The sequence below is a fragment of the Simochromis diagramma genome, unplaced genomic scaffold (assembly GCF_900408965.1).
Source record: "Simochromis diagramma unplaced genomic scaffold, fSimDia1.1 OVJJ01000165.1, whole genome shotgun sequence".
Classification (NCBI taxonomy): domain Eukaryota; kingdom Metazoa; phylum Chordata; class Actinopteri; order Cichliformes; family Cichlidae; genus Simochromis; species Simochromis diagramma.
The window spans coordinates 954852-973210 of record NW_024387467.1 but is presented as its reverse complement, the minus strand read 5'-3'; the positions used below and the strand labels follow the sequence as shown (position 1 = coordinate 973210).

At 47.3% G+C, this 18359-nt stretch overlaps 1 long non-coding RNA gene across 1 annotated transcript; it reads left to right on the top strand.

The window, feature by feature from the left end:
- Positions 1–426: 426 nt before the first annotated feature.
- Positions 427–7897, top strand: LOC120723433. Its single transcript, XR_005693748.1, has 2 exons — positions 427–896; positions 7721–7897. It is a non-coding gene; the product is annotated as an uncharacterized LOC120723433 (long non-coding RNA).
- Positions 7898–18359: the final 10462 nt, after the last annotated feature.

The following is an 18359-nucleotide window of genomic DNA, read 5'->3' as shown; positions in this document are numbered from 1 at the left end:
GGCTGCGGACAATCTAAAGTTTTAGATTTTAAATAGGCTGTATACATTTCAATGGGAGCAACAGGACGGTCAAATGTCGCTGAATTTACTACAGAGCAGGACGGATTGTAGGGCAGCAAACATCATCGGGAAACACGTTTTCAACACTGCAGGTTACCTGGTGTAATGTTTTTCAGCTAAAAAGAAACATGGTCTGACTCCTACCTAACTGTAGAAAGAGTAACTGAAGGCTAAATGCAGCTAACATGTCCTGCTTTAAGCTAGGCACGTCAGCCACCATCGCTCTGGCAGCAAGAGCGCTAGAGTCAGAGTGGGGGAGAGCTGGAACAAACCATTTTGGGAGGGGGGGGTTATCTATACTTTTGTTGTTAACATATTACGCCTCAAACAAGTACAGTACTGTATGCTTTTTATATTTTTAGTAGTGTGTCACACAAACAGCAAATATTCTCAAAAAAGTAAGAAATCTTTGGGGGTGCTTTGATTCATTTTGGGGGTGCTGAAGCACCCCCAATTTCGCACAATTACACTGTGCTATCAAGTTGCTTGACCATTACACAACTTAAATTTAGTCCCAACTTATCACATATGATTAGGTGGTGTATTTGTGAATCAATACAAGTTTGTGACATGTTCTTTTAAACGACTCAACCTAATAAATTAACAAGACACTGTGCTACATCGAGAAATATAGAAACCAGGTAATTATTGCTGCTCAACAGTAGCCGGGGGTGGAGCTTAGCAAATGCGTCAGATGCGTTCTGTTCAAATGAATGTTGTCATAGCATTTATGGAAAAAACACATTTTGAAAAATGCTGGCAGAGCTGGTACATGCACTTTGGATTACAGAGGAGAAAAAGAGAGGAGAGGAAAGAAAAAGAGATTATTTTTTAAGGTAAGGACCGCTCGACAAGTGACATTTGCTAAAGTGGAATTATTAAGGGGACATGCAGTGTCCACGTTTATGTTAAACTTTTCTAAACACAGTGTGGAGGGACCTGTACATGTGTTGGTCTTCTAATGCTGGGCAGACACTGTGCGATTTTTTCAGTCGCGCGATTCAGCTCCTGCTCAAACTGTACGGTTGACTCGCAGGGGTGAGAAGTTCATAGGTCACGATGCAGGGTCTCACACTATACGGCCCGATGCTCTGATGCGACCTGAGTGCTCACACTGTGCCTCCATAAAATGAAGGTTATAACAGAAATTCTGTCGCTCGCTCTCCCTCTCTGTCTTTCACTCACACAGACACGCACACCACCATCAACTTTGCTAAATTGCTAATGAAAAACATTGATCAGGCAGCTGTGATTGAGCAGCAGTGTAGATCCAACTATTTTCACGGTTGTTGTGGTCGTGATAATTTTGTGAGGCCACATCGAAAAGGCTCGGATGAGCTTTCCAAAGTTCTACAAGTTGTTCCTCCATCGCTTGTGTCCAGATCACACGCTGCACAGCCGTGCTACGCCGTCTTTTTCGCTGACATTTGTGTTTGCGCGTGCGCAGTGTGACAAACTGCGGTGACACCCTCACGACGGTCGCGAGGGTCGCTCACGACCAAGCGATTGATGATCGGGAGCTGGTCGTGAGGGGTTAATCGCGTCTCGTTACCCCACGTATACTATACGATGCATGACGCACGATGAAGGCCAAAATCGGGCCGATCGCCAAAACGGTCGGACGACTCAAAAATCGGCTCAAAATGGGCCAAAAATCGCACAGTGTAAGCCCAGCATAAGGCAGCGGTCCCCAACCTTTTTTGCGCCACGGACCGGTTTATGCCCGACAATATTTTCACGGACTGGCTGTTCTAAGGCAGGGGTCCCCAACCCCCGGGCCTCGGACCGGTAGCGGTCCGTGAGTCGTTTGGTACCGGGCCGCGAGAGTTGAGGCTCAGGTGTGAAATGTATGGTTTTCAGGGTTTTTATCGGTTTTAAGCGTTATTTTGTTATCGTTTTTATTGTTAACTCGGTTTTCCTGGGTCTTTTCACGTGTGTTATGAATAAATCTTATTTTTTTCGATACTGATACTAGTTTTATTTTGTTGTATTTATCTGAGACACCAGTCCGTGAAAATATTGTCGGGCATAAACCGGTCCGTGGTGCAAAAAAGGTTGGAGACCGCTGTTCAAAGGTACCTTCTTGCTGCATAAATGCTTTAAAGAGTAGAATTTGATATTCGCTGCATGCATGTACATGTACATGGGTGCTCACATTTTGTAATTTCTTTAGTGTGATATAACCAAGCAAGTACTATCTTACAGCCTGTTCTTAGACAATGTGTGTGTGTGTATGTGCTTCTCTTTCCTAAAAAAAAAGTGAGATTTGTGCCATAAATCAGGTCGATTATTTTAATTAGAATGTGTTTTGTTCAAATGAATGTTGTCATATTATTAATAGATTGAAACCTTTTGAAGAGTGCAGTAAGGACCGCTCAGCAGGTGACATTTGCTAAAGTGGAAATGTTAAGGGGACATGCAGTGTCCACGTTAATGTTGAACTTTTCTAAACTCAGTGTGGAGGGGACCGGAGTGTTTTTGTGGCGTGGGTGTGGTGTGATCCTGTGCGCGTGCAGGAGTAGCTCGGAGTGACATAATCTGGTGCGCGTGCGAGAGGTGGCCCGGATTGAGTGGTGGCTGGGTGTGGCCCCCTCTCGTGCGCGTGTAGGAGGGGCTTGGAGGGGTGTAATCTTGTTGCGAGTGCAAGAGGTTGTCCAGTGTGACACTCTCTTGCGCACGTGCAGGAGTGTGAGGTTCAACGCTGGAACGTTGAGCCTCCTCCCCCCCACTTCCGGACCAGGTTATGGATCGTTCCTCAGTGGGTTTGTGAGATGAGCCCAGATTGAGTGGTGGCTGGTTGTGGCGCCATCTTGCAGGACGAGCTCCGAGTGGCGTAATCTTGTGCATGTGTAAGAGGTGTGTAGGAGTAGCTCAGAGTGTGAGGTTCATCTGTAGAACGTTGAACCTCCTGAATCCCTCCTCCCGGACCAGGTTATGGACCTTCCCTAAGTGCACGTGTGAGAGGTGGCCCGGATTGAGTGGTGGCTGGGTGTGGCCCCCTCTCGCGCACGTGCAGGAGGAGCTCGGAGTGGTATAATCTGGTGCGCATGCGAGAGGTGGCCCGGATTGAGTGGTGGCTGGGTGTGGCCAACTCTCGTGTGCGTGCAGGAGGAGGTTGGAGTGTTCAATGTTCCAGCGTTGACCCTCCTGAATACCCCCTCCCGACCAGGTTATGGACCTTTCCTCAGTGCACGTGCGAGAGATGCCCCAGATTGAGTGGTGGCTGGGTGTGGCCAACTCTCGTGTGCGTGCAGGAGGAGCTCCGAGTGGTGTAATCTGGTGCGTGTTTGAGAGGTGGACTGGATTGCGTGGTGGTGTGGGCGTTGCGCACTCTTGCAGGAAGGGCACAGAGTGGGTAATCTTGTGCAGGAGTAGCTTAGAGTGACATAATCTGGTGCGCGTGCAAGAGGTGGCCCGGATTGAGTGGTGGCTGGGTGTGGCCCTCTCTCGTGCGTGTGTAGGAGGGGCTTGGAAGGGTGTAATCTTGTTGCGAGTGCAAGAGGTTGTCCAGTGTGACACTCTCTTGCGCACGTGCAGGAGTGTGAGGTTCAACGCTGGAACGTTGAGCCTCCTCCCCCCCACTTCCGGACCAGGTTATGGATCGTTCCTCAGTGGGTTTGTGAGATGAGCCCAGATTGAGTGGTGGCTGGTTGTGGCGCCATCTTGCAGGACGAGCTCCGAGTGGCGTAATCTTGTGCATGTGCAAGAGGTGTGTAGGAGTAGCTCAGAGTGTGAGGTTCATCTGTAGAACGTTGAACCTCCTGAATCCCTCCTCCCGGACCAGGTTATGGACCTTTCCTAAGTGCACGTGTGAGAGGTGGCCCGGATTGAGTGGTGGCTGGGTGTGGTCCCCTCTCGCGCACGTGCAGGAGGAGCTCGGAGTGGTGTAATCTGGTGCGCATGCGAGAGGTGGCCCGGATTGAGTGGTGGCTGGGTGTGGCCAACTCTCGTGTGCGTGCAGGAGGAGGTTGGAGTGTTCAATGTTCCAGCGTTGACCCTCCTGAATACCCCCTCCCGACCAGGTTATGGACCTTTCCTCAGTGCACGTGCGAGAGATGCCCCAGATTGAGTGGTGGCTGGGTGTGGCCAACTCTCATGTGCGTGCAGGAGGAGCTCCGAGTGGTGTAATCTGGTGCGTGTTTGAGAGGTGGACTGGATTGCGTGGTGGCGTGGGCGTTGCGCACTCTTGCAGGAAGGGCATCAGAGTGGGTAATCTTGTGCAGGAGTAGCTCAGAGTGACATAATCTGGTGCGCGTGCAAGAGGTGGCCCGGATTGAGTGGTGGCTGGGTGTGGCCCTCTCTCGTGCGTGTGTAGGAGGGGCTTGGAGGGGTGTAATCTTGTTGCGAGTGCAAGAGGTTGTCCAGTGTGACACTCTCTTGCGCACGTGCAGGAGTGTGAGGTTCAACGCTGGAACGTTGAGCTTCCTCCCCCCCACTTCCGGACCAGGTTATGGATTGTTCCTCAGTGGGTTTGTGAGAGGTGGCCCAGATTGAGTGGTGGCTGGTTGTGGCGTAATCTTGTGCATGTGCAAGAGGTGTGTAGGAGTAGCTCAGAGTGTGAGGTTCATCTGTAGAACGTTGAACCTCCTGAATCCCTCCTCCCGGACCAGGTTATGGACCTTTCCTAAGTGCACGTGTGAGAGGTGGCCCGGATTGTGTGGTGGCTGGGTGTGGCCCCCTCTCGCGCACGTGCAGGAGGAGCTCGGAGTGGTGTAATCTGGTGCGCATGCGAGAGGTGGCCCGGATTGAGTGGTGGCTGGGTGTGGCCAACTCTCGTGTGCGTGCAGGAGGAGGTTGGAGTGTTCAATGTTCCAGCGTTGAACCTCCTGAATACCCCCTCCCGACCAGGTTATGGACCTTTCCTCAGTGCACGTGCGAGAAATGGCCCAAATTGAGTGGTGGCTGGGTGTGGCCAACTCTCGTGTGCGTGCAGGAGGAGCTCCGAGTGGTGTAATCTGGTGCGTGTTTGAGAGGTGGACTGGATTGCGTGGTGGCGTGGGCGTTGCGCACTCTTGCAGGAAGGGCACAGAGTGGGTAATCTTGTGCAGGAGTAGCTCAGAGTGACATAATCTGGTGCGCGTGCAAGAGGTGGCCCGGATTGAGTGGTGGCTGGGTGTGGCCCTCTCTCGTGCGTGTGTAGGAGGGGCTTGGAAGGGTGTAATCTTGTTGCGAGTGCAAGAGGTTGTCCAGTGTGACACTCTCTTGCGCACGTGCAGGAGTGTGAGGTTCAACGCTGGAACGTTGAGCCTCCTCCCCCCCACTTCCGGACCAGGTTATGGATCGTTCCTCAGTGGGTTTGTGAGATGAGCCCAGATTGAGTGGTGGCTGGTTGTGGCGCCATCTTGCAGGACGAGCTCCGAGTGGCGTAATCTTGTGCATGTGCAAGAGGTGTGTAGGAGTAGCTCAGAGTGTGAGGTTCATCTGTAGAACGTTGAACCTCCTGAATCCCTCCTCCCGGACCAGGTTATGGACCTTTCCTAAGTGCACGTGTGAGAGGTGGCCCGGATTGAGTGGTGGCTGGGTGTGGTCCCCCTCTCGCGCACGTGCAGGAGGAGCTCGGAGTGGTGTAATCTGGTGCGCATGCGAGAGGTGGCCCGGATTGAGTGGTGGCTGGGTGTGGCCAACTCTCGTGTGCGTGCAGGAGGAGGTTGGAGTGTTCAATGTTCCAGCGTTGAACCTCCTGAATACCCCCTCCCGACCAGGTTATGGACCTTTCCTCAGTGCACGTGCGAGAGATGCCCCAGATTGAGTGGTGGCTGGGTGTGGCCAACTCTCGTGTGCGTGCAGGAGGAGCTCCGAGTGGTGTAATCTGGTGCGTGTTTGAGAGGTGGACTGGATTGCGTGGTGGCGTGGGCGTTGCGCACTCTTGCAGGAAGGGCACAGAGTGGGTAATCTTGTGCAGGAGTAGCTCAGAGTGACATAATCTGGTGCGCGTGCAAGAGGTGGCCCGGATTGAGTGGTGGCTGGGTGTGGCCCTCTCTCGTGCGTGTGTAGGAGGGGCTTGGAGGGGTGTAATCTTGTTGCGAGTGCAAGAGGTTGTCCAGTGTGACACTCTCTTGCGCACGTGCAGGAGTGTGAGGTTCAACGCTGGAACGTTGAGCTTCCTCCCCCCCACTTCCGGACCAGGTTATGGATTGTTCCTCAGTGGGTTTGTGAGAGGTGGCCCAGATTGAGTGGTGGCTGGTTGTGGCGTAATCTTGTGCATGTGCAAGAGGTGTGTAGGAGTAGCTCAGAGTGTGAGGTTCATCTGTAGAACGTTGAACCTCCTGAATCCCTCCTCCCGGACCAGGTTATGGACCTTTCCTAAGTGCACGTGTGAGAGGTGGCCCGGATTGTGTGGTGGCTGGGTGTGGCCCCCTCTCGCGCACGTGCAGGAAGAGCTCGGAGTGGTGTAATCTGGTGCGCATGCGAGAGGTGGCCCGGATTGAGTGGTGGCTGGGTGTGGCCAACTCTCGTGTGCGTGCAGGAGGAGGTTGGAGTGTTCAATGTTCCAGCGTTGACCCTCCTGAATACCCCCTCCCGACCAGGTTATGGACCTTTCCTCAGTGCACGTGCGAGAGATGCCCCAGATTGAGTGGTGGCTGGGTGTGGCCAACTCTCGTGTGCGTGCAGGAGGAGCTCCGAGTGGTGTAATCTGGTGCGTGTTTGAGAGGTGGACTGGATTGCGTGGTGGTGTGGGCGTTGCGCACTCTTGCAGGAAGGGCACAGAGTGGGTAATCTTGTGCAGGAGTAGCTCAGAGTGACATAATCTGGTGCGCGTGCAAGAGGTGGCCCGGATTGAGTGGTGGCTGGGTGTGGCCCTCTCTCGTGCGTGTGTAGGAGGGGCTTGGAAGGGTGTAATCTTGTTGCGAGTGCAAGAGGTTGTCCAGTGTGACACTCTCTTGCGCACGTGCAGGAGTGTGAGGTTCAACGCTGGAACGTTGAGCCTCCTCCCCCCCACTTCCGGACCAGGTTATGGATCGTTCCTCAGTGGGTTTGTGAGATGAGCCCAGATTGAGTGGTGGCTGGTTGTGGCGCCATCTTGCAGGACGAGCTCCGAGTGGCGTAATCTTGTGCATGTGCAAGAGGTGTGTAGGAGTAGCTCAGAGTGTGAGGTTCATCTGTAGAACGTTGAACCTCCTGAATCCCTCCTCCCGGACCAGGTTATGGACCTTCCCTAAGTGCACGTGTGAGAGGTGGCCCGGATTGAGTGGTGGCTGGGTGTGGTCCCCTCTCGCACACGTGCAGGAGGAGCTCGGAGTGGTGTAATCTGGTGCGCATGCGAGAGGTGGCCCGGATTGAGTGGTGGCTGGGTGTGGCCAACTCTCGTGTGCGTGCAGGAGGAGGTTGGAGTGTTCAATGTTCCAGCGTTGAACCTCCTGAATACCCCCTCCCGACCAGGTTATGGACCTTTCCTCAGTGCACGTGCGAGAGATGCCCCAGATTGAGTGGTGGCTGGGTGTGGCCAACTCTCGTGTGCGTGCAGGAGGAGCTCCGAGTGGTGTAATCTGGTGCGTGTTTGAGAGGTGGACTGGATTGTGTGGTGGCGTGGGCGTTGCGCACTCTTGCAGGAAGGGCTCAGAGCGGGTAATCTTGTGCGCCCAGATTTTATGTGGGAGCAGCGCCCTTTCGCACATTAGCGAGAGGGCGCTGCTCCCACGCGTTTTTCCTGTCCCTGCAGGAGCAACAGGAACTGAAGGAGGAGCAGGAGCGGCTGGAGATGCGACAGGAGTAGCAGGACCTGCCGGACGAGCATGAGCAGCATTCTTCACCTGATGGAAGAGACAGGAGCAGCAGCCATCATTAATAAATGCAACATCATATCAAAATAATAAAATCAATCAGTGTCATTCATAAAGTTGAAGTTGTGTCACTTCAGTCTTCAGCACTTCCTCAAAACATGAAGAAATCCTTTCTCCTTACAAATATCTCTGCCTCACATGATTCTTTGATTAAAACTCATTGTTTAAGTTTATTGGTAAATATTGACACTGATACACACTGTGAATGTGTATGCCAGTGTTGGTGGTCATCTCAAGTTCACTGTACAGATAAATATATATATACGTATACATAAATATATGTAAATACGTATAAAGTATGCATTTTTAATGTGCCGTGCTCAGTTATGTTGCAGCGCTGACTCAAAACTCAAAAGAAACCCTTCAGATTTTTCAGCAATGTCTTCAAACCTGGTTTTTTGCTCTTCAAACATGGGAATTCCATTTAATATCACATGTAATTGTGGGAGCCAAACTTAAGGTGCCAATGCTGTAATCCACAAACCTATGGGTGATGTCAGGGTGGCTGCATTGATCTTTTACATACAGTCTGTGGTTAAGATGCAGAAGTGCATCTTTTGTACCACTCTAACATAAACTGCATCAAGAAAAAAACATAAATCTATTTTTAAGCAAACTGAATTCACACAGTGATCACACTTTCTGCTTCTTTTACCTGCACTGTTCACTATTGTCTGCAATGGATATTTAATCTCCTCTGTTTCAAGGCTTGAATTAGTCCAGCAGAAACTTCATTTAGATGAGAAAGAGAGAGAAAGTTGAGGGGTGATGATTATCCGGTTGTTCAGTCTGACGTCACTAGCCGTGTCTGGGCCTAAACTCCGCTGCAGGTCCATATATCAAACGATCACTATGGCATTACTGAGAGTTGAAAAACTGTCTAAAGTCTTTCATCTTTAATAAAATGATCAGCGTTCTGCTCTACCAGGTGTAACAATTGAGTTTAGCATCCATGAAAACGGAATTTATGACATTTAACGGAGTTAGAAGTTAGCAGGGAGTTAGCTCGCTAGCTTCTATCTAAATACAATATAGCATGTCCTGACTGCGGGGTTTTGGAAACAAATTAAAACGTACAGCTCTGCTATCACTTCCAACATAAATGAAGACAGAAAACTAAACAGCAGTGACGTTTGTAGGGTTACTGAAGTTTGGCTAGCTGGTATATAATGATGTGCTACGTGACCGCTAGCGACACAGCTATGTTAGCATAATATAAACAAGCTAACTTTTTTTCCACTCGATAAAAGTTAACGTGAGTGTTCTCGGTGGTCAGGAACAAATGTAATCGCATGGCAGGATGCTGTAAAAGGACCAACCTTCAGCCAGGAGAACAACTGAGATAATCCATCCACAATACGAGGTTAGTCATTCATATACTGCTGCATGGGCTGGGCTGTAGCTACATCCTAAGGTTTTAAAAACTGAGCTTAAATAAATGATTAGCGGTAATAAAAGCCGAGGGAGGTCAACAGTGATCGCTGACTGTTTTAGGAGCTTTTTGAGATCAAATAGAAGAAAATACAAAACATTAAACATGTTAACAACACAAAAGCCAAAGCTCGCTTCTGTCAGACTGCCCCAGGGCAGCTGTGGCTACAACCGTAGCTTGCCTCCACCAGTGTGTGAATGTGAGAGTGAATGAATAGTGGCATTGTAAAGCGCTTTGGGTGCCTTGAAAAGCGCTATAAAAATCCAATCCATTATTATTATAACTCTGCTTCCTGGTCCCAACTCTGGATAGTCATATTTTGGGGGGTTTAATAAATTTGTCCATATTTCTAGAAATGAGCTGAGAGATATAATCTCTCCAGCGTGTCCTGGGTCTGCCCCAGGGCCTCCTCCTGCCCTCCTCATGGCAATTTAAAACAAGAAATGGAAAATATCACCTAGTATGGTTCATTTGAGTCCATTATCTTATAAATCAGTAGGCCCTAACCCCACTATACTTGCTACAGTGTGTCGCCCACCCAAGCTAAATAAAGACTTTTTGAATTAATTTTCTGAGTCCAGTGTTATTACGCTGGTTGAATTTAATTTACGTAGGGACACTCTCACTCTTGTGAGGGATTTCTCATCATGTCTTGGTAGCTTTGGTCTACAGCAATTGATTCATTTTGCCAACTTACTCCAAGAGCCATATTCTTGATATTATCTGTTGTTCTGGTGTTGCTCCTTCAACCTCCCCATATCTGATCTCAAGCTGGTATCTTTTGATGTAAATTTAATATTATCTAAGTCAAATTATTTTCCCTCTGTTTCATATCACAACATAACTCGGGCGTCAGAGGGAGTGCTCGCCCAGGGCGCCAAACAGGCTAGGACCGCCACTGCTTGGAACACCTTTGCACAAAGACTAGTCTGAGGATGTGTCACTAACAGATGTGACAGTATAAGGATGCTCTCTCTGCAGCCAAATCTGAATATTATGCTGTTCTAATCAGGTCTGGTGAAGGAAAGGGTCAGACCCATCGGTCTACTTTAAACTGCATTCTTCAGTCACTTGACAGTTTTCCACCCCGGCTTCACTGGACTGGGCAGTGTAATATTTGTATGACCTTTTTTAATAGTAAGATCAGTAATATCTACTAACAGCTGGCTCTGGCACCTGCAGCGCTGTGCTCTGAAGCCCATTTCATTTCAGTAGTTGGGACAGTTACAAAGCTTTCTTCTTCATGAATAAGCAATACATGTTTGTTTTAATTTATTAAACATAATACAACACAAACTATTGTAGAGGATACAAAGTCAGAAAGATACAAGGACCCTGTGTATCTAGTGGACTTAGAGCGAACACACAAATGACGTGTAGGCAGGGTGCAGCCTATAAGTTCCTTTGCTCTGCGGTCAGTGCAGCACATGCACCGTCCTTTGTGAAAAGGCCTTTAGGTCCCCTTCTATTTATTATTTACCTTTTACCCTTTGATGACATATTTAGGAAATTTGGCATATATTATCACTCTTATGCTAGTAATACCCAGCTCTGTCTGTCCACTGAGCCCAATTAGGCTCTCCCACCACCTTCTCTCACTTACTGCCTACGTGAGATTAAATCATGGTTGTCTGCTAAACTTCTTAAATTAATAAACACGGACAAAACAGAGGTTCTTCTGGTAGAAACTAAAATCGTTTTAGACAAAAGTGAAAGATTCTCGCTGTGCACTGACAATTTTCAAACGTCTTCCTTCCAGGTTAATAATTGAGGTGTTGTTTTTTTAAGCTCCTTAAATTTTGGAGCACATCAATATTATTACTGTCTGCACATTTCCACTTACGTAATGTTGGCTGTGCCCGTCCCTTACAGCTAACAGTACTGCTCTTCTTGTACATGCTCTGGTTATAACCCGTGTTTATTACTGTCATTCTATCCCCTCTGTCTTTGCATGCAGATTTCTTCACAGACTTGGTCTAAAATGCAGTCGCTTGTGTCATTAACAGAAACCCTTCTAGTACTCCTGTCCTTCAACAGCCTCACTGGCTTCCTTTAAAACATCGCATTCATTTTAAAATTCTGCTTCTTACTTTCAAGCCTCTTCATAATCTTGCACCTCCATGGCTCTGTTTTTTTGCACAGTGTCACTTCTGCCCATACTTTCCCTATCTTTAAAGCCGTTCTTAAAACACATCTTTTCTGTTTGATTTTAGTTTATGATGTTAATTCTATGGCGTCTTCCCACTGTTATTTTATCTATGCTATGATTTTTGTTTATTTGCTTGTAAGGTGTCCCTGAGTTTCTTGAAAGGCGATTATGAATAAAATGTTGTGTGTACATGGGAAACTCTTCACTATCATTCGCCTGCACTCAAAAACCAAGGTCAGGGCGGTCCTCATCCACGAATTGCTGTTGCAAACTGCACAGCACTGATGTCACACAGAGAAGCTGGTTTGCAGCAGGGACATGCGAATTATACTTCTGCCAGGCACGTTGGAGGCATTAGAGCTCCAAACCCACCCACTTCCTCATGCCAGAGGAGACGAGGCTCCGCGAGTAAAATTAAGACTGTGTTTTCTGTTCCAATGTTAAAGACATGAAGACAGTAGTCTCTGCTTGTAAGCTCTCTGTGAGCTGGCTAAGAGACTTTAAGTGTTTCTGAGATGGCTGATCAGGTTAAGTTTTGTGTTGCTGGCCGGTATTATAATAAAGAAATGAACTGTGTGTCTGGTTCGCTGAACTTAAAGACTGTTTTTGAAGGCTTAGACACCTCAGTGTGAGTCTAGTCGACATGCTTGTGAACAATGTATGTTACCAAAATGTTCTTGTGTATGAAAGACTCTTAGGTTTGAGGATAAGCCTTCTTTGTCACCAGTTTGTTACGCTCATTCTCAACCATCTCCTTGTGAGCCATTGCTGACCTGATACCTTTTAACAGACTCAAATTTTGCTCACTGTGAGCCAAAGCCAGCTTATTCAGACATTTCATGCATCCAAACCTGTTGCTCCATGCACTGCTTGTGGTCATTCTCTCTGTGTGCAGGCCTTGGCAATAAGTGTTTGTGTCCCAGCCTGCACCTTAAAAACTGATTATGCTACAGGACCAAAACGTCCCAGCTTACTGTGTGTCTATATGCCTATAATGGCACTATTTATGCACCACAGCCTGCACTCCCAACAACTATTGCTCTTGAGGCCCCTTTTCAGTGATTTGCATCCTGAGGACTGTTTTGCTCCACAGCCTGTGACTTCAAAGACTGTTGCCAGTGTCCACCCCTGAGCCTATTACTCAACCTGTTCCAGTTCCCCAGGACAGACTAGCTAGGGCCCAGCTAGTCCCCTGTCCCTATTCCCAGGGAAGGTTGGGTCCAGCTTTTCCCAGCAACCATTTCAGTTCCCGGAGTAAGGTTGGATGGGGCCCATCTGGTCCCTGTTCCAGTTCTCAGAGCAGCTAGGTCTCCGCCGCTCAGCTGCACCTGTTCCTATTCCCAGGGAGAGAGTGGCCAGTCTTCCTTATCAGCCTCGGCTATCAGTAGATGCAGCTAAGTGCCCTGCACATCCCCAGTCGCAGCACCCAAAGCAGATTGAGCACCCTGTGTCTGGTCCTGTTCCATCCCAGCTAGAGGTCTTCATTTAGTTCTGAGAATCCTCCTGGGTCCAATCCTTCCTTGCCTCACAAGCGTACATGACAGTTTGGCCCAGGATCTCTGCCCTAGACAATACCATCAACAACGCACATCTTAAGATGGGAGACACCTTAACGTACCTCACCTACCTAACTCTGGCGATTCTCGTACTCTGTCTGAGAATGAGAATCGCCAAAACTGTAACCATCATATGAGCTGTTCGCACTAAAGTAAAAAATAACATCACTTCATGCGGACACCCTCTCGGCGCCAGCTGCAGTCTCAAGGCTGGAGCTGAACAACAACACCCTGATAACGACTGTGTTTAGTCTGTTCCTTCCCATTCCATGCAAGGCCACCTGGGTTGGCTGTTAGACTGTTTACTTAGCCTGGCAGGGCGAAGGACGCTGTCTCAGCTGAACTCTGGACACACACACACATACATATACACTGATGTGCACACACTCATCCCTCCTCCCCCTCCAAACGCCTTCGAAGCTTATTCCCTTCCGATGCTGACGGTGGATCAAGGAGACCAGCGCACAGGCTCGGATGTGCTGTCTACACTGGCTGTCTCTCACCCTTTACCCGCCCTGTTGCTTGTCATGTGTTTCTTTGGTGTATTTAGAGTTTTTTCATGTGCAGAGGTGTTTTTTTCTGTTCTCAAACTGATCTCCCTGTTGGAGCTCAGTCTGAGGGGAGTTGTTTTTTTTTTCTCCTTATCTTTCCTCATGTGGTGCATTTCCATTGTTATACCTCTCTGACCTGTCTTCCCCATGTGATGTTTGTGTAATGTATGTATGGTCGGAGGGTAAGATGGCGCCGCCATTGCGTGCAATAGGTCGGCAGCCTTATGGAATTTCCCCTTGTGGGACTAATAAAGGTATATCAAATCAAATCAAATCAAATCATGCCAAGACTGAACAAACCTGTGTAGAGCAAGAGCTAGCTGACTTAAGACACCAAGCGGGAACAAGGCTATGGCATACATGGACAAGGGAGAGAATAGGGGACTGCTAGAATGCTGCTACACATGTAGCCTCAGTTAAAGGGGTTACATGAAGAGGATGTGGGAACTATGGGTTCTTTGACACCCAACTTCTACAATAACATCAATACAACTAGTAACTCATTGTTAAACATCCAGCACCCTGAGACTGTAGGCTAAGCTGAAGAACGGGGCACATGGACTAGGCCGTGTAAGAACCACTATAAAGGTCGAGACAACAAAGATCCATGAGTACATCGGAAGATGGCCACAACCACTAACGTGCTTAGTGAATACCTCAGGCGGAAGAAACCAGAAAAAAGAATAGGAGCAAAAGGAGGCATTATGGAAGGACAGGCCCCCATATTCAATGTACCACCAGCAGGGAGAAGAAGTGGCTGAATAAAGCTGAACTAAATAACAGCACAGAGGCACTAATCATGGCAGCACAGGAAGAAGCTCTGAGCACAAGATCCATAGAGGCTGGGGTCTATCACACCAGGCAAGACCCCAGGTGCAGTAAAGATGCCCCAGAGACAATCCAGCACATAACAGCAGGGTGCAAGATGCCAGCATACATGGAACGCCATAACCAAGTGGCCGGCATAGTGTACATGAACATCTGTGCTGAGTACAGCCTAAAGGTGCGGAGGTTAAAATGGGATATGCCCCCCATGGTGGTTAAAAAAGACCAAGTTAAGATCTTGTGGGACTTCCAGACAAACTCGCAATGGCTAACAAACCGAACAATGCTTGTTGGTTGGCAAACAGTGGAAGAAGGCCTTAGTGATAGATCTAGCTATACCAAGTTAGAACAACATCAGGAAGAAGAGAAGCTGGAGAAAACAACCACCACCACTCATTCATGTAAGTATCTAATCAGACAGTCAAATGCTAACAACTTACACATGATAAAGATGACGTGATGAAGCAGTGACTTTGAATGTGACAAGCTGTTGGTGTAAGACAGGCTGGCCTCAGAAAATCTGAAACTGCTGATCTACAGGGACACACAGACATCCTCAGGGTTTACAAAGATGGTAAACAAAAGAGAAAATAGGCCGTGAGCGTCGGTTCTGATGAAAATGCATTCTTGATGCTGGATTTAGAGAAGACTGAGTTTGAGCTGATAGGAAGGCAACGGCAACAGAATCAACCACTCGTTACAACCAAGGCATGCAAAGAGAGTATCTATGGATAAACAACATATTGAACCTCGAGGCAGATACACTGCAGCAGCAGAAGACCAAGCTGGGTGCCACTCCTGAAAATCCCTGGATGGTCTAGTGATGAGTCTGGACTCAAGGGTGATGGTGTAATGCTGTGGGAGGATACTTTCTTTCTTTGAATGCATTAGTCCTAATTAAGCGCCGTTCAATTAAGCACTTGTGATTCAGATTAAGGTCGGCCCAAATTACAGTTTCTGTCTCTGCACGTGTACACTGCTCTACAGTTTTTACTGAGGAAATTAGGATTCATATACTTTACAGGTGTTTTTGGATGTAATGCTACAAGAAAAAGTGGAACGAAATGATGCTTCTTGAATTCACTGAATACAGCAGTAAGATGAACTGTGTGCTTGTGTGTGTTTGATACAACAAGCTTACATAAGGAATTCTACTCAACCTCATCTCTGACTTGCACAAAAACACACTGCATGTGTCATTATGAGTTGAAGTGGAGCAATTTTGGCTCAGCCATTATCTGCTTACACAACCCACTACAGTGAGGAGAGTCTTGATGTGTGCTTGTGTGTGCGAGCACTAGCTGGTTTTTGTAGTGTACAAGGACAATGTCCACCACACGTTTTATATTACAAGGACTGGGCCGGTGCCCTCATAACCCACCTCCACGATTTCTCCAGATGTCATCATGGCTCAAAATAACTCAGCTTTTGTTTCAGGAATCTGAAATCTGTGTATTTAAACAGTGCCCCTTTGGTGGGCGTGTATTGGTTTGTAGCTCTTAGTTGGCAGCCTCATCAAGTAACCTCTTCTTTGATCCTCAAGCCCTATGTTGACTGCTTCACTCTAGCCCAGCCAGCTGCTGAGCTATTCAGATGGCATTCATGACTGCTCTTTGTTGTTAAGGTAACATTCTGTGATAGAGCTGAGTAATGAATAGCATCCCTCTCGGGACACAGCCCAGGGTGCAGTTATTAAATATTCTGTGGTTACAGAGAGAAACAGCACAGCCTCTGGACATTTTCCTGTGTCCATGAAGGCGAAAATAGAAGAGGAACTATGTGCTACATGAAAATAAGATGTTTCCTGCATGGGAAAAACAGTGTTGAGCATTCGAGAGCTGTGCCACTGCAGATATTACCAGGAAATACAGAAGAAGCCTTACATAAACATGCCTTTGGGACTGTGCAATTAGGGAAGAAGGAAGACCTACCGTGTGCTATTTCAGTAGTACACACAGACTGCATGTTAGTACTTGTGATTTAGTTGTGTGAGAGACGATGTGAAGCACTACTCTCGGTCATATCAAAACCCTGTGACTGCTGGCTTGTTGACTTCTTGTCTGCTAGAGGTCTGTGCTGCCACTGCTGTCCCTGGCATGTGAAATTCTGCCTATTTGTGCATGTTGCCCATTTTCTCACGAGCACATTGTCTAACACAGGGCTATGTCACAAGCACTGACATGCATTATTTCAAACTGGATAAATCTAGCTAGTTACAATGTTACTGTAACCTTTCCTGAGCCTGCTACCCCAGACCTCTGAGGTCATCAAGGGTAACCAGCAAAAATATACATTTCTAATTGGACTGGCATCTAAAATAGCAGTGTTTTTACACTAAAACCCAGTCTCTAAGCAGTTTTATATATAACAGCCCCAACATTAATGCATTGGGCCTAATCGGGGTTCACAAGAAATGCTAATATAGATTAACATAGACCTGCATTACAATTCGAAGGTTTGGACACAACTTCTCACTTAAGTTTTACTTTATTTTCATTTTCTTTGTAGATTCTCACTGAAGGCATCAAAACTATGAATAAACACATATGGAATTCTGTAGTAAAGAAACATGTGTGAAATAACTCAAAATATGTTTTATATTTTAGATTTAGATCTTTCAAAATAGCCACCCTTTGCTTTGATTACTGCTTTGCACACTCTTGGCTCCCTCGATGAACTTCATGAGGTCGTCACCTGAAATTATTTTCCAACAGTCTTGAAGGAGTTCCCAGAGATGTTGGCCCTTTGCCCTCACTCTACGGCCACGGCATGTCACTGCAGGATGCTGTGGTAGCCATGCTGGTTCCGTTTGCCTTCAGTTTTGAATAAATCCCCAACAGTGTCAGCAGCTCCTGCACTGGGGGACACATTGACTGAGAAACTGTCATTTCTCTTTAATTAGCTGATTGGTTCTTGGTATAATATGAATTCAAATAGCTATCAAATAATGCTTTCGGCTGTGCACCAACTTGGCTTCTGCACAACACAACTGATGGTCCCAACTCCATGAAGAAGGCAAGAAATTCCACAAATGAACCGTGACAGGCTCACCTGTGAAGTGAAATGTATGGTTTTCGGGGTTTTTAACGTGAACTCTGTCTTTTCCCGTGTTGTAGCTGTGCGTCTTATTTTGAAAGAAATATTTAAGAGTTACCATAGCGACCAGAGAGCATTATGGGGCAGAGAGGAGGATGTTACTCTCTGTTGTTGGTGCATTTCAGGAGGACGCTGCTAACAACGTTACACAGTTACACAGTGAATTTGTGTTTATTATTATATTTACAAAATACCAGTTTCTGTCTCGGCCGTGTGGTTTTATTTTGCTGTATTTATCTGCGACAGCTTAAAGGCCGCTCCGTTAAACTGGTCCGAGGCGCAAACAAGGCTGCGGAGCGCTGCACTAAATGTTACTAAATTATATTATAATGTCCCACATTTCACCTCAAACAAAACTTTATACAGAAACAGCATTCATATTTAAGGCTTTAAATCACCATTTATCCTCATGATACTGATTTAATTTGTTCAAATACTGACTTAGTTTGGTAAGCAGTGTGTATTTTACAGTGATGTCCTCAGGCTAAAATATCAGCATAATCTGTCTCCATTTAGGTCTATTTTTAGGAGGTATAACACCATGTTTATGCCTCAGCAATACCATTACACAAAGCTCTGATTAAAAAGTGTGTGGAGCACCAGTTTAGGTCCAGGTGTGACTCTGAGCGGAGGTCTCCCCCTCCCCTTTCTCCCTGCTTTCTTGAGTCACTAAAACTATTTAACAAAGGTGACAAAAATCTCCCCCAAATCAAAGCATCTTCTGCCATTTATAGTACACAGTTTAATATGAACGATCAAACGGTTCTTTGCCTGACTGCATGTACTGTGTTGACATTTAGACAATATGTTGGTGTTCATGTTCACGGCAGTTTAGCAGGATAAGTTACACTAAACATCAGGTCGAGACTCCAGAACAACGCCACCCTCATTAAAAATGTTGGTCTGAAG